At 40.8% G+C, this 14279-nt stretch overlaps 6 non-coding genes across 6 annotated transcripts; all 6 read right to left on the bottom strand.

Annotated features, from left to right (window-relative positions):
* Positions 1-7084: 7084 nt before the first annotated feature.
* Positions 7085-7158, bottom strand: trnai-aau (transfer RNA isoleucine (anticodon AAU)). The gene has a single exon. It is a non-coding gene; the product is annotated as a tRNA-Ile (tRNA).
* A 103-nt stretch (positions 7159-7261) lies between these two features.
* On the bottom strand, positions 7262-7333 carry trnaq-cug (transfer RNA glutamine (anticodon CUG)). The gene has a single exon. It is a non-coding gene; the product is annotated as a tRNA-Gln (tRNA).
* Positions 7334-8124: 791 nt separating this feature from the next.
* trnaf-gaa (transfer RNA phenylalanine (anticodon GAA)) lies at positions 8125-8197 on the bottom strand. The gene has a single exon. It is a non-coding gene; the product is annotated as a tRNA-Phe (tRNA).
* Positions 8198-12959: 4762 nt separating this feature from the next.
* On the bottom strand, positions 12960-13032 carry trnaf-gaa (transfer RNA phenylalanine (anticodon GAA)). The gene has a single exon. It is a non-coding gene; the product is annotated as a tRNA-Phe (tRNA).
* Positions 13033-13120: 88 nt separating this feature from the next.
* trnai-aau (transfer RNA isoleucine (anticodon AAU)) lies at positions 13121-13194 on the bottom strand. Its single transcript has one exon. It is a non-coding gene; the product is annotated as a tRNA-Ile (tRNA).
* Positions 13195-13296: 102 nt separating this feature from the next.
* Positions 13297-13368, bottom strand: trnaq-cug (transfer RNA glutamine (anticodon CUG)). Its single transcript has one exon. It is a non-coding gene; the product is annotated as a tRNA-Gln (tRNA).
* Between the last annotated feature and the right edge of the window lie 911 nt (positions 13369-14279).

Here is a 14279-nt window from a genome sequence, read left to right as displayed (position 1 = left end):
CATATGTTTTACACAGCGGATGCCCTTCCAGCTGCAAACCATCTCTGGGAAACATCCATACACACTTAATCCCACACTTTCTGTCAGATTGTGATAAGCTAGTAAATCAGTCTTATTTTCTCTTTCTATTTTAGAATTTAATGTGGTTTTCGGTTCCCCTTTTTGTGTTGGCCTGTATCTAATATACAGTTGGCCTAATGCATTGGTGTTGCAGCGTGTTCAGCTCCCACACCAATACATGCTTACACACTACAATTAGTCAGTTATCCCCTTTTTGTGTTTTATCCCCCTTTCGGCATGGGCCTAGCTCCAGGCCGTTTTACACCCCTATGTTAACTTTCAGGTCAATCCGGCCAGCTTTACACCTTAAGCAACCTGTTTAGAAAAATCTGAAATAAAGTTGTTAATTTGTCATATTTTAATCTCTACATAAGTAATCCACTGCACATCCAAGCTGCACCAGGTCCCCAAAACTGCAGTCCTGTAAACAATTCAAAAGTCATTAATTCCATCGTTTTGTTCCATAACAAACTAATACCCCTCATTATGATTTTTATCCAATTCAGTTTGGTCTGTGCACAGATTTTTGCCAATTATGTTCAAATTTGTATCCATTTTCTCTACCTTTCCCTGTAATTATTAGTCTTACACCATCCCTAAATTCATGCTTTAGGCCCATTACTTGCTGCAATTTCAAATATTCATTATTTCAGTGTTTATCATTATCCAATCTAATTTTTACTCAACATCTATTTGTTTCTAGATCGTCTTTCATTAAACACTTCATCACTGTCTGACTGTCCTCTATGCTTGCTGGCCACTCCTCTAGCCATTCACTATAGCTGTCAATCATGACTAGCACATATCTTTTTATTCACCTGTTCTCCCTTATATCTCTATAATCAATTATAACCTCACTCTCATTCTTCTCTTGCATTTTCTGATATCTCTAAATATAATTAAAGTCTATAATTCATATTAGTCTTATTACCATGTGTTTTACATTCACCAGTTTACAGTTATTTGAAATGGCTTATTTATTTAGTGATCTGACTTTTCCTAATATTGAGGCGTGTCATCTAATCACCTATAATTTTTACTTCCTTTAAATCTATTTCCATGGAAATGTCATAACACCTATTTCATTTTATTCAATTAGGTGTCTACTCTTTTTCTGCAAGTAAAATTTCATCAACATGCTTAATCAACACCACTCTCTCTGATAATTCAAAAATCAATCACTTTACATTTTTTCATCAGTATGACCATATTTCTGCATACACTATTAACCTCAGCTTTAAAATCTATTCTCCTTAATTGCTTCTAAATCATAAACTAAACACAATCTTCTTTTGTTTGTTGCTTTCTTGTAAAATTGTATTAAAATTAAATTAGTCACATCTATGTTTATAACTCAGATAAAATTTAGCTTAAATAAAATGTCTAAAACAGATTCCCTATGACCTTGTCTAGGTGTTTCTATTAATTGCTCAACGACAAACTACCTCTTCACTACGCTGGCTAATTTTACAATCCTCCATTTAAGTATTTCACTAATAATCAATCAGTTTTTGAATTTGACTCTACTTTTGATAATTCATTTTCTCAACTATTTACTTAGTTTGTTCTAATCATTTTTATGATTTTCTTTTGGCTACTAATTAGTTCTACGTCATTTCGTTTCAACTAGTTGCCCATACACTTTTTATATACTTTTATAAGCTAGCTAAAAATCACTACATTTTCTTATTCGTTTCTTTCAGCTGTATTTTGACTTCATCATTAAACTTCTTCACATGGTTACATGTGAAAGAAAATCTGTTTTCTTAAACTCTCTTATTCTGTTTCAATTCTTTTATCAGATTAGAACTATTAATTTTTACCCGATGACGTGATTTAAATTTTTCATGTTTCAATTTCTTCTTTACGCATAAAAAAATTTCTGTTACCAACCTTTTCTAGTTTTTAATATCCCATCTTAATTTAGATGATTCAACATAATATTTAGCTTTTAGTAGATCTTTACTTAAATAATCAATTCCATCAAAATTTATAATTCAAATGACTTCTTCAGTTACCAATAGTTGTTTCTTCTTCTTTAGTCACCACCATACATTGTACTTCCTCCTATATCCTGTTCATGCCCTGTATCAGTAAACCTATGAAAATTTGCAAAAATAGTTAAATATCATTTCAACATTATACATTTAGAGATTCATTGTATATTTTCCTCTAAGCCTTTTTCTTAGTTATTATTTTCATAACAAAACCTTAATAAATTCTGTCTCTTTCATATTACCAGTCATCATATGGTCTCAAATGGTTCTTGACAGCACCCTGCCTCTTACTTTACCCACAAGTTCCTTTTTCTGAGTGTCTGATCTCCAGACATATTTAGCAGTTCGCTGTGGTCCGGTTTGGAGGAGCCCACATTTCTGAGGCAGACTACTGATCTTTCACAGTGCCCCTCAATACTCGGATGCTCTAGGCCTTTCAAGCATCACTGCTCCACTCCACAACCATCTCACTCAACACCTGCCTACCTGTACAGGTGCCTAGTCTTCCGCGACAAAATTCCTGGCTTAGGTCGCTCCCGGTGGCCAACGAGAGTCTTACCCGTCTTTGGAATAATGTCTCATGGAGACCAGTTACTGCTCTTCTCCACTGCAACCTCCTTCTCAGTTTTCCTTCAGAACTTGGTATCTCTGATGTTAGGGAAACATGCACTCAAGAACCATGTGAGCCATTGTGACCACATTCTAGAGTTTAACCAATGAGACAGGTTTTATTAAGTTTAAAATCAATTTGACCTCCAATAATAGTTTTAAGTAAAGTTTGGCATCTTCACTCCCATCCACTCAGCACTATGGTCTGCTTAGTCTGCAGGCAAAGCTGTAGGGCACTATGATGGTGGAGACTAAAAAACAAGACACAGTTGGGTTATTATTCATAAAACACAAATTATGACATGGCCTACCATGTAATAAAATTGTTCAACATTATTGCTCTATCTCAGGGTTCATATTAGGCCTTGACCCCTCATGTTTGTTTAATATATATTTTTATATCTGAAATGCAATGTTTAATTATCGATTTCTTTCTTGGTGTTTATCCCTTTTAAATTTAGAAAAATTAAACTCACTTCATCTTGTTCATCCACATCCACTAAGTGCCCATGATTTTTCTTTGACCCTAGATGATGGCTTAGATAGTCTTATGCAGCTGACTTTCATAGATGAAAACAGCCAGTGTAAGCCATAACAATTTTTTATTTTTTTTTAATCATTATTATTACTAATATTATTATTCTATTTAGTTTTTGCACCTAAACTCAATCTTGTCCTCTCACATCAAATCGCAGTTCCTCAAAGTGTTACTTCCTCAAAGTGTTACAAGTGCAACTATTTTTCTAGTTTCTATCTCATCGGTTTAATGTCTCTGTCTTTCTCTCTCTCTATGTATATAATATTTTTCAAATATATTTTAACATATTGTTGGAATTTCTATCTCTATTCCATGCGTGTTCAAGAGAAAAGGTCTGGAGAGGTTTTTCTTCAATGTCAAAAATCGTAACAATTTATTGGATACAAATGAATAATTCGATGACAGAGCTCTGGGTTACGTTACCCCAATGCAATACAAGAATTACATTCAAGAGGTTCGCAACAAACATACATTTCCTGACTTCAGCATATATACACAACTGATCTTAACAGGTGGAGTTTTGGTGTAACGTCACTTGTCAGTCATTGTTCAGTCCTCCATTGGCCACACCTTCGACATACTTCCTCTTTTTCTACGAATTCTCTGCCCAACAACAAAGTATACATCTTTCTATGTTTTGTGTTCAGTTTTAACACCTCTCTTCAGACAGGAAGTTTCTGCAGAGCTGAATTTAATTTTGGACCCACATGTATCTACTTCTGCAAAAATGCTAATTAGTATGCACAGCACTCACCCACAACATTAGAAGTTCAGTTAATATATGACCCTTACATGACCAATACAAATAATTGTTTGATTAAAAGAAAAAGAGACAATAATAATAAAAAACTGATTGCTATTTTACAACACAACCTACCACAACTCTTAACCCAACCTCACAGTAACAAACCTCCATGTGGGTTTCATTGATTCAATGTCTTGTACATGGCACAGAATACAACCTATTGCAGTTTATTAAAATCACACCTACCCCAGCCCTAGGCCCAACCTCACAGTAACCCGCTATGTTTTATTAAATTTTACACCTACCCCAACCCTAAACACAACCTCAGAGTAACCAGTTTTATTTTTATTTATTTTTATGAATGTCTACTACAGCTACATCAATCGCAAACCCAGCCTACGTGTGGCATAACTGCCGACCCCTTAGAGGTCATCCAGCCAACTTGCAGTGTAATCTCCTCCACTTGTAGGTCTCTGAGCTGCAGCAACACCTAAGTGCTCTGACACAGAGACACAAAAGACTTTTAACCTCCTCTTGGAGAGGAGAGAGTCTCCGACCCTGGATCTCAGGTCTTCCATGGAGGGATTGTCAGGAATCCTGTAAGAACATCCCATTCACACAACCTCTTGCCATAAAAAAACAAAGCAGAATGTGTGGTGAAGGAACTCCGGGTTGACAGAGCCTTGTCCTTGCTTCAAGCAATGTGCTAACAAAGTGCTGAACAGAGTGGCACAAAGGATAGCGCTTATGACTATGGATCAGAAGTTTCTCGGTTATGGAAACCAAGAAACTGTGTATGAGAGAATGCTTAAGTGTATGAGTGGCACTTGTTCAAGCGGAGCAGGGAAGTGCCAGCGATCAGAAAGAACTGGAGTTTGTGCCAAGACTGGGTTTTAAAAGTGGCAATTTCCATATGGTCTAGCAGTCAGGATTCCTGATTTTCACCCAGGTGACCCGGGTTCAACTCCCGGTATGGGAAGGCTTAAGTACTTTTGCTCCTGTCCTTTTTGGCCAGCGGTCGGACTGCAGCTACCTTATAGGGTGTGGTTGTGGAACTGCTATGTAAGACTTCGATAGCTCAGTTGGTAGAGTGTAGGACCAATTCCCTGACCAGGAATCGAACTCGGGCCACGGCGGTGAGAGCGCCGAATCCTAATTACTAGACCACCAGGCTAGACCATCAAGCCTAGCTGTGGGCTTCCACCCAGGTGTGCTGCAGCTGCTCTGACAAAAATAACTCTTTAATAACATTTGCAACCTCCTCCTGGAGAAGAGAAAGTCTCAGAGCCTGGATCACAGTTCTTCTTGGGAGGGACTGTCACATGCTCTGTGTTAGAGCATCCTATCGACACCACAACTTGCCATGACAAGAAAGCACAGCAAGCGTTGAAGGAACTGCATGTTGACCGAGCCGTGTCCTCTTTCCAAGCAGCATGCTAATGAGCACTGCTGACGCAGACTGGGCCAGTGGCGCATACTGCCACCTGTAATTCGTGGTTATTCTTGGTTACACCGGCCAATCACGGTCCGAGTTAGAACCAAGATTTTTTTTAATTCTTGGTTACGCTGGCCAATCTTGTCCCGAGCTGGAACCAAGATTCACCCTATTCTTGGTTACGGCAGCCAATCATGTTCCGAGTTACAATGAACGCTATGGCCAATCAGAGCCCTTATAACATTCATGATTTGTACTGTATTAACAGATTTCGTTGTGGATTAATTCGGACAACAATTACAAAGTAAGTATTTTTATAACAAGTTGGTTTAAATGAATAACCATTACAGTAACATTAATTACAACAACACAATTATTATATGATTGTTATAGATGTTATATGACGTTGTTTGTTAAGATTAATGTTAGCCGACCAAGCACACTGTACAGTTTTACTACAAACATTTTAATGCAGTTATTATACATTACTTCACTTTATATTGTCATTTACTACCATAGTTACAATAATGCCCGTGCATTATTCTCACACATTAATGAATCACTTCACTAATAATAAATATAAGGCTCAATTCATCAGTCATTAATTATAAACAAATAGTATAATGACGCTCACATATCACTACATCACTAATCATAAACTAATCTAATAATGCTCACGCATAATACATCACTAATTATAAAGCATAAAACAATATGGATCACGCATGATTGCATCACTAATAATAAACCAAAAATATAAGGGTCACAATTTAATCCATCATTAATAATAATAACATTATTATTAGTAATGGATTGATGTGTGACCCTTATATTGTTGGTGTATTATTAGTGATGCAATCATGCATGATCCATATTAATTAATTAATAACTGCATTAAAATGTTTGTAGTAAAACTGTACAGTTTGCTTGGTCGGCTAACATTAATCTTACCAAATAACGTTATAAAACATCTATAACAATCATATAATAATTATGTTGTAGTAATTAACGTTACTGTAATGGTTATTCATTTAAACCACCTTGTTAAAAAAATACTTACTTTGCAATTGGTTTCCGAATTAATCCGCAACGAAATCTTTTATTACAGTACAAATCATGGATGGTATAAGGGCTCTGATTGGCCATAGCGTTCATTGTAACTCAGAACACGATTGGCTGCCTTAACCAAGAATAGGGTGAATCTTGGCTCCAGCTCACAAAGTGATTGGCCGGTGTGACCAAGAATAACCACGACTTACAGGTGGCAGTAAGAGCTAACCGGCCACTTACTGCCAAGCTTAATAAAAGTCTTCCAGTTGGTGCTGCCCAGGCTAAAGAAAAAAAAATATTTAAAAAAAAATTATAAAACGGCCTTGCCAGAAAGTAGCAGAATGTCAATACAAGGCGGTGGCAATGTGCATTGATTTCTGAGTAACTCGTCATTCGGCATGCAGGGCTCCTCACACGTTTACTGGAGCAGGACCAGGTAGGGCCTTCAGTCACCTGCCCCTTGTGCACAAAATAGAACAACAGCACTGTTTTACAACCCCGGGATCGAACCAGGGACCTTTAGATCTTCAGTCTAACGCTCCCCCAACTGAGCTATTTCGACTGCCTTTTCACAAATATCCTGCAGCATTCATGTCTGTGAGACTAAGCAGAATCCTGAAATGCCTCTGAGGCCTTAAAGGGTAAAAGGTTGGCCAGTACGGGGATCGAACCCGTGACCTTGGCGTTATTAGCACTACGCTCTAACCAGCTGAGCTAACCGGTCACTTTCTGCCATATTTGCTCAAAAGCTCAGAGTAACTGTCATTTTCTTCAAGAGATAAGAATGCTATTCCAGCTTTTTTTGTGCGGTGCTGGTAAAAAAAACAAGGTCCCACCAAGATTTGGACTCGGATCGCTGGATTCAGAGTCCAGAGTGCTAACCATTACACCATGGAACCTCAAGTCTTCTGCTCGGTGCTGCCCGGGCCAAAGAGAAAATAATGTAAAAAAACAAAAAAAAAGAAAGAAAACGGCCTTGCCAGAAAGTAGCAGAATGTCAATACAAGGCAGTGCCAATGTGCATTGATTTCTGAGTAACTCGTCATTCGGCATGCAGGGCTCCTCACACGTTTACTGGAGCAGGACCAGGTAGGGCCTTCAAAAGAAAAGCGCACTATTCCAGGCATTTTAACGACTAAACGGCAGGCAGGGCAAAGAGGCCACCACAGAGCAAATGTGATCTTTTTTTTCTATTTTGACCACGTCGAACATCGCCAACTATTGATTGCTTTGAGGGGAATTAGCTCATGGTTAAGCGCTCACTTTGCAAGGGAGAGGTAGCGGGAACAATGACTGCATTCTCCACCTCTGTTTTCATGCCTTTTTACATTGGCTTTTATTTCAAAGCTGGTGGCACCTTGAGGGTTTAAAGCAAAACTACTTACGTCAGCTTTGCCGGTTTCTGTGTAGTACATATCATTGCAACCCTTCAGAAGCCTTATCAAGTCACAGTTTTCTTTTATTCAGCAGCGCGTCCGCAGTGGGACATCAAAGCGCTAAATACATACCATTATAGAGTGCTGTCGATCAGGCCATTGGAATCATCGCCAGAAGCAACGTGACCATCTGGGAGGAAGATAGTGTTTTGGTCAAGTGGAAGCAGGTGGACTTAAGGGTGAAGCAGCTAGGCTTTTTGGGTGACTTTCAGTCACCTGACCCTTGTGCACAAAATAGAACAACATCACTGTTTTGCCGAAACCCAGGATCGAACCAGGGACCTTTAGAACTTCAGTTTAACGCTCTCCCAACTGAGCAATTTCGGCACTCGGTGGCAATTCATTTTTTAGTACGATGGACTTAACTTCTGGATTCTATAATGTTCCACTGCATGAAGATGACAAAAAGTACACAGCATTCACGACGCCGGTAGGGTTGCACGAATATAACAGGCTACCGCAAGGCCTCTGTAACTCACCTGCGAGTTTCATGAGAATGATGACTAAGATTTTTGGGGATCAAAATTTCTTGTCTCTGTTGTGCTACTTGGATGATTTAATGGTATTTGCACCCAGTGAAGAGGTTGCACTACAGAGGCTCGAAATGGTTTTCGGAATGTTGAAAAAGCACAATTTGAAATTGTCTCCAAAAAAATGTAATTTTTTAAGACGCTCTGTAAAATTTCTTGGTCATTTAATCACAGAAGAGGGTGTGTCAACGGACCCCTAGTAAAGTTGAAGCAATTGCTAATATTACTTCTGCAGATTTAATGTGCCCTGATGGTGCAACCCCGTCGGTTAAGAGAATTCAGTCCTTTCTTGGTCTCGTCATGTGGTACCAAAGGTTCATTGAGAATTGTTCGTCCCTTGCACGGCCACTTTTTGCTTTGACTAGTGGAGTTAGGAAGGCCAGAGGAGTGGGACGCAGAGGGGTTTCTATAACTAGAAAGCTTACTCCCGATGATTGGTCTCCAGCATGTGAGGCAGCTTTGTCTGCATTGAAAGAAGCCCTCCTGTCTAATGTAGTCCTTGCACACCCTGACTTTTCTAGACCTTTTATTCTTGCCACTGATGCATCAACTGAAGGGTTGGGTGCTGTGCTTTCGCAACTGAGTCCAGGAGAAAACAGGGCTCGGCCCATTGCGTTTGTGAGTAGATCACTGTCCAGAGCACAAGCCAGATATCCAGCACATCGTCTTGAGTTCCTCGCGCTTAAGTGGGCTGTATGTGACAAGTTTAGCCACTGGCTAAAAGGGCATCGGTTCACAGCTTGGACAGATAATAACCCATTGACGCACATTTTGACCAAACCTAGGCTCGACGCCTGTGAACAAAGGTGGGTGGCTAAACTCGCTGCCTTTGAGTTTGACATCAAATATGTTCCAGGGTCGAAGAACACAATAGCTGACACTTTGAGTAGGCAACCTTTTGTTGACAGTCGGGTTAGCCATCGCATAGTCAGGGAACCTTATGAAAAGCTTATTGCAGAGTCAAGAAATCATACTTGCGCTACTGTCCAGGATCTTTTCAGATTGTCCAATGCCTGTCAGCGAGTGGTTGGCAGTGCGGAGGTCTCGGCGGATGCTTGTGATCGGATGGGGGTTGCTCCGGACGTGGATGGGCCGGGTAGTTTTTCGAATGCTGAGGTGGCTGCTGTTTTCTCCAATCATCTTTCTTGGGATAATGCGACGAGAATGCGAACTATTCCTTTGGTTGGATTTGTCCAACAAATCACAGACGTTGGATTTGATGCTCTTCCCTCATACTCTCACCAAGAACTAAGAGACAGTCAACTCCAGGATGAACATTTGCAGAGGGTGATGTTCTATGTTGACCAGAAACGTAGGCCTTCCAGGCGTGTGCGTATGGGAGAGCCTAGTGCTGTACGGAAGCTTTTAAAGCAGTGGGACAAACTATCCTTGGCTGACGGTGTCCTGTATCGTGTTTCAAAAGATCCTTTGACACACCATAAACGTTTCCAATTTGTAGTGCCTCCGTCACTCAAAGATGAAGTGTTGAGGGGTTGTCACAATGAGGCTGGACACCAAGGGCAGTATCGTTCTCTTCACCTTTGCCGTCAGCGTTTTTATTGGACAGGTATTGAGCAGGATGTACGTGAGTATGTGAAAGTGTGTAGTCGTTGTGTGCTTGCGAAGACACCGGAGCCAGAGGGACGGGCTTTACTGGAAAGTGTTAAGACCTCTGCTCCACTTGAATTGGTCTGCATTGACTTTTGGACGGCAGAGGATTCACGAAATAAATCAGTTGATGTATTAGTGGTCACCGACCATTTTACTAAGCTTGCCCATGCCTTCTGTTGTTCAAACCAATCTGCTAGGTCGGTGGCAAAGAAGCTCTGGGATAACTATTTCTGCTACTATGGTTTCCCAGAGCGTGTTCATTCTGATCAGGGTGCCAATTTCTGTAGCGAGCTAATCAGACACTTGCTTGAGTTCTCAGGGGTTAAGAAGTCTCAAACTACCCCATATCACCCAATGGGGAATGGCACCCCTGAGCGATTCAACCGAACATTGGGAAATATGATCAGAACTCTTGAGCCTCGACCAAAGCATGACTGGCCTCAGATGCTTCACACATTGACTTTTCTGTACAATTGTACCTCACATGAGACTACCGGATTTCCTCCCTTCTATCTAATGTTCGGCCATGTCCCAAGACTACCGATTGATGTCATCTTTAAGAGTGTGTTGAGGGATGATCTGAATGTTGCTCTTCCCAAGTACGTTGAGTCTCTGAGTAGGGACTTGAAGGATGCTCTCGCTGTTGCAAAGACTAATGCTTCTAAAGAACAGTCTCACCAAGCCCGCGTATACAATCGCAGAAATAAGGGTGTGAATATTGAAGTTGGTGATAGGGTTCTTTTAGCCAACAAGAGCGAGCGTGGCAAACGTAAACTCTCAGACAAGTGGGACAGTGTAGTGTATACTGTGGTTGATTGCGATCCTAAAACTCACATTTACAAAATAAAACACCCTGTGTCTGATCAAGTCAAAGTTGTTCACAGAAACCTGCTTTTGTGTGTCAATTTTCTCCCTGTATGTGACGCTGTGGGAACAAATGATGATGGGAGTGTGATTTCTGTAGATGATGGCGTTTCTGATGGATGCTCAGTAAGTTCTGATGATTCAATGGACAATGGTGATGGTCTTGTCGTAGCTGACAATGTTTCTCAGATGAATGAGTTGTGTGACATTTCCAACTCAGCTGAAATTGTTGATGTGCCGTCACATAATGCGGGTTCTGAGAATACTTCAATGGATTCTATGATTCTTCAGGACGGACCTGAAACATCTAATGCCTGCGATCCTGATTTTGTTCCTAATGGTAATGTGGATAGCACTGAGTTACCGGGTCGCAGATCAAGGTTTGGCAGATTGTTGAAGCCAGTAAATCGCCTTATTTCTTCCATGAGTCAACAGACCTTGTTTAGTTCAAGAAAACAAAGTCTGGGAAAATGGTCCTTTTCAATTGTTAGTTTGAAACATTGATATGTCAGAATTTTTTTTTGTATCTGTCTCTGTAGAAAACAAGTGAAATGAATTGCAAGTGTGATGTGTTAAAGGCACGTCATTTGGGTCATGATCAGGATAAGTGATATGCGCAGCACTTTTTCCTATCAGTTCTTAATTTGAACAGATAAAACGGATCAAAAGCTTTGTGCTAAGAATGGCAATTCTTGGTTAATTTCTGCATTTTTGTGTTTTCTAAGGTTGTCGCATTTTGTCACATTCAGTGGGGGAGAATGTAACGGGGGAAAAATGAAACTGTGAATTAAGTATGAACGGTGTCAAAATGCTTGTTTTTGTTAAAAATATCTGTTCTAATTAAATCAAAATCCTATGTTCACTGTTTAACTGTGTAATACATCATGGGGAAAAACAGACACCTACAGGTGAGAAAGGGGGTATAATGGGTGGAGTCAGCCGGCCATTTTGTGAGTTCACTTGTTCAAGAGCTGTTGAGAGTGATTTTTTCTGATGACCAGCCCTTGTACACTTATTGTCTGTGTGGAGCCCTGTTTTTCTTTTGGAGAACACTATAAAGTGAACTTGTTCAGGTAAACTGCTTCCGCGTGATCATTATAAAAAACATATACGAACTAAGAGGGGTTACATTTGCTAAAAAGCTCAGAGTAACTGTCATTTTCTTCACGAGATAAGAACGCTATTCCAGCTTTTTTTGTGCGGTGCTGGTAAAAAAACAAGGTCCCACCAAGATTTGAACTCGGATCGCTGGATTCAGAGTGCAGAGTGCTAACCATTACACCATGGAACCTCAAGTCTTCTGCTCGGTGCTGCCCGGGCCAAAGAGAAAATAATGTAAAAAAAAAAAAAAAAAAAAAAAGAAAACGGCCTTGACAGAAAGTAGCAGAATGTCAATACAAGGCAGTGCCAATGTGCATTGATTTCTGAGTAACTCGTCATTCGGCATGCAGGGCTCCTCACACGTTTACTGGAGCAGGACCAGGTAGGGCCTTCAAAAGAAAAGCGCACTATTCCAGGCATTTTGACGACTAAACGGCAGGCAGGGCAAAGAGGCCACCACAGAGCAAATGTGATCTTTTTTTTCTATTTTGACCACGTCGAAAATCGCCAATTATTGATTGCTTTGAGGGAAATTAGCTCATGGTTAAGCGCTCGCTTTGCATGGGAGAGGTAGCGGGAACAATGACTGCATTCTCCACCTCTGTTTTCATGCCTTTTTACATTGGCTTTTATTGCAAAGCTGGTGGCACCTTGAGGGTTTAAAGCGAAACTACTTACGTCAGCTTTGCCGGTTTCTGTGTAGTACATATCATTGCAACCCTTCAGAAGCCCTATCAAGTCACAGTTTTCTTTTATTCAGCAGCACGTCCGCAGTGGGACATCAAAGCGCTAAATACATAGCATTATAGAGTGTTGTCGATCAGGCTATTGGAATCATTGCCAGAAGCAACGTGACCATCTGGGAGGAAGATAGTGTTTTGGTCAAGTGGAAGCAGGTGGACTTAAGGGTGAAGCAGCTAGGCTTTTTGGGTGACTTTCAGTCACCTGACCCTTGTGCACAAAATAGAACAACATCACTGTTTTGCCGAAACCCAGGATCGAACCAGGGACCTTTAGATCTTCAGTTTAACGCTCTCCCAACTGAGCAGTTTTGGCTGCCTTTTCACAAGAATCCTGCAGCATTCGTGTCTGTGAGACTAAGCAGAATGCTGAAATGCCTCCGAGGCCTTAAAGGGTAAAAGTTTGGCCAGTACGGGGCTCGAACCCGCGACCTTGGCGTTATTAGCACCACGCTCTAACCAGCTGAGCTAACCGGCCACTTTCTGCCATGTTTGCTAAAAAGCTCAGAGTAAGTGTCATTTTCTTCAAGAGATAAGAACGCTATTCCAGCTTTTTTTGTGCGGTGCTGATAAAAAAACAAGGTCCCACAGAGATTTGAACTCGGATCGCTGGAATCAGAGTCCAGAGTGCTAACCATTACACCATGGAACCTCAAGTCTTCTGCTCGGTGCTGCCCGGGCCAAAGAGAAAATAATGTAAAAAAAAAAAAAAAAAAACAGAAAACGGCCTTGCCAGAAAGTAGCAGAATGTCAATACCAGGCAGTGCCAATGTGCATTGATTTCTGAGTAACTCGTCATTCGGCATGCAGGGCTCCTCACACGTTTACTGGAGCAGGACCAGGTAGGGCCTTCAAAAGAAAAGCGCACTATTCCAGGCATTTTGACGACTAAACGGCAGGCAGGGCAAAGAGGCCACCACAGAGCAAATGTGATCTTTTTTTTCTATTTTGACCACGTCGAAAATCGCCAATTATTGATTGCTTTGAGGGGAATTAGCTCATGGATAAGCGCTCGCTTTGCATGGGAGAGGTAGCGGGAACAATGACTGCATTCTCCACCTCTGTTTTCATGCCTTTTTACATTGGCTTTTATTGCAAAGCTGGTGGCACCTTGAGGGTTTAAAGCGAAACTACTTACGTCAGCTTTGCCGGTTTCTGTGTAGTACATATCATTGCAACCCTTCAGAAGCTCTATCAAGTCACAGTTTTCTTTTATTCAGCAGCGCGTCCGCAGTGGGACATCAAAGCGCTAAATACATAGCATTATAGAGTGCTGTCGATCAGGCCATTGGAATCATCGCCAGAAGCAACGTGACCATCTGGGAGGAAGATAGTGTTATGGTCAAGTGGAAGCAGATGGACTTAAGGGTGAAGCAGCTAGGCTTTTTGGGTGACTTTCAGTCACCTGACCCTTGTGCACAAAGTAGAACAACATCACTGTTTTGCCTAAACCCAGGATCGAACCAGGGACCTTTAGATCTTCAGTTTAACGCGCTCCCAACTGAGCAATTTCAGCTGCCTTTTCACAAGAATCCTGCAGCATTCGTGTCTGTGAGACTAAGC

The sequence above is a fragment of the Danio rerio genome, chromosome 4 (genome assembly GCF_049306965.1).
Source record: "Danio rerio strain Tuebingen ecotype United States chromosome 4, GRCz12tu, whole genome shotgun sequence".
Classification (NCBI taxonomy): domain Eukaryota; kingdom Metazoa; phylum Chordata; class Actinopteri; order Cypriniformes; family Danionidae; genus Danio; species Danio rerio.
Note: the sequence above shows the minus strand (reverse complement) of the source record. Positions and strands in the feature narration are given on the sequence as shown.